Consider the following 2316-nt stretch of genomic DNA (forward strand, 5'->3'; position numbering starts at 1 on the left):
TTGCTTGAATTCTCATCCCTCTTCTCATGAGTGGACTTTAGACAAGTTGTTTTCTTTCAAACTTGTCTGCTCAGATCTTTGAGATCATTTTTATTTTGCAAATTCCAAAGCTTTTCTTCTCACATTCCTATCAGAACATAACTCAATCACAAAGATTTCAAGGCAGAATAAAGAATATACATTGATTGTTCATTAACTCACTCAACAAACGTTTGTTAGATGCCTATTGTGTTTTTCTTAAATAAAAGAGCACATGTTTAGAAATAGAAGAGTTTGTTTGCTTTTCCTCCTGATATCCTTTCATGCTAATGAGGTTACCTTTTTGTGTTTTTCTAAAATAATGTCTGACTACAGTGACATCTACTGGTAAAATTGAGCACTAAACAAAAGAGTTCATGACGATGTAATCTTAAGGTATTTTAACAATTCGTTTTTCCCTGGTGTAGTCCAGGCAGACATCCAAATCAACATTCTTTGATAATAACAACTACTGAACCATTTCATTAAAATCGCTTCCCCGTAAATGATTTCTGAACCTTAAAAGCTTTTCCGTTTGAAATGCCATTGCTATCTTTACTGAAAAATCATAGACCAAGCTGCTGGGCAGCCTTTTGACAGGACTGTACATAAGAAAGTGCATAGAATCTTAGAAAAAATATTGCATTAAAATAACTCATATTGAGTTGAAAGGCTGGGATCCATGACTAACATAGCATTGCCATCAACTGATAGATTTCAGGGCATTCCAGCTCACAAATTAATTATTATTAAAAGTTAATTTGTGTGCCACCTGGGAATTTTGTCTTACATGTAATGTCATGCCTAGTGGTTAAATCCTTAAGGTATCCATCAATAATAGCTCATTTTACATAACATAATTGAAATACTGAGAATTTGCAAAAAGGGATCATAAAGGAGGGAGGAATAAGAAGTAATGCTTTTATAATATTGTAAATAATTAGATGTTTAAAATTGAGAAGTAAAGTTTTTAAATTAGAGATTTTTTTTTATTACCTTGAATTCTGGGGTGAGAAATGACAGTATAATTCTCTAACTAATGGTCGATAGCTTGCTAAATGCTAACTACCTGTCATAGTGTTGCTGAGTTTTCTTAGTCACTTATTTGGCTAGGTGTTCTCATGGTTGTAAGAGGCTGCAGCAGTTCTAAGTATTATCTTCTTATAGAGCAGAAAACGTTCTTGTCAGAAGCCTCATTGTGAGGACAAGAAAATCTCTCCCAAAGGTGTTGCCTGTAGACTTCCCTTCTCATCTCACTAACCAGAATTGGTTTCTTTGCCTCTTTCTGCATCAATCACTGGCAAGTGGATTAGAATCATCATGGTAATTAAAATTCATTCCCATCTTAGCCCCTCTTCTGAGGTTGTGTTGGGGTCACCTTCCCTGAGCAACTAAACAAAATAAGGGATATCCAAGAAAAGGAAAAGGAGGCAGATGGGTTTAGTGTCTTCTGTAATTGAGAAGTTGAATGGGAAGGGAGGAAATTGAAACAGGTGTGGGTGATTCTAGAAATCTAGGTATTATGGGAAGAACTAGGATAATGGCGAAAGGGAAAGGTTGGAATTAGAGAAAGGTTTGTTTGCTTTTGCTTAGCTCGAAGATGGGGGAAGACCTAAACATATTTATATGTAGAAGAAAAGGGGCCAGTAGAAATGGAGAGTTTGAGGAATTAGAGACACAAGTTCCTGGAGTATATGAAAAAGGAAGGAATCTCTAGTATCAGGCTTCGGTATTTTAAAGATCAAATTTTTAAAAAATGGGCGAGTCCATCGGAGAATTGCTAACTTTTTATTTCCTCAATGAGAAAACTTTTTTTTTTTAATCAACAATCCTTTCATGAAAATTACCTTTTTTGGTAGCAGTTTCTGATTTTTAAACATTTTTCTTGTTGACTTTGGAACTGTCCAGATTTGTTTTTAATTAGAAAATTTTTTTGCTATTGAAAAAAATTGGTTTAATCTGAATAAGGTCAGCATATTAAATAATAGCAGTGTACTGATGTTAATTTTCTGATTTTTCAAATTTTCCTGTGATTGATGAGAGAATATCCCTTTAAAGGAAATATATCCTGCAGAATTTTAGAGGTTGGGGATAGTTAATTTTGTGTGTCAACTTGGCTAGGCTATGGTGCCTAGTTTGGTGAAACACCCATCTAGATGTTGGTGTGAAGGTATTTTTAAGATGTGATTAACATTTAAAGTAGTAGACTTTGAGTTAACCAGGTTATATTCCATAATATGGATGGGCCTCATCCAATCAGTTGAAGGGCCTTAAGAACAAAGACTTAGATTTCCCAAA

The sequence above is a fragment of the Pteropus vampyrus genome, unplaced genomic scaffold, assembly GCF_000151845.1.
Source record: "Pteropus vampyrus isolate Shadow unplaced genomic scaffold, Pvam_2.0 Scaffold68, whole genome shotgun sequence".
Classification (NCBI taxonomy): Eukaryota; Metazoa; Chordata; class Mammalia; order Chiroptera; family Pteropodidae; genus Pteropus; species Pteropus vampyrus.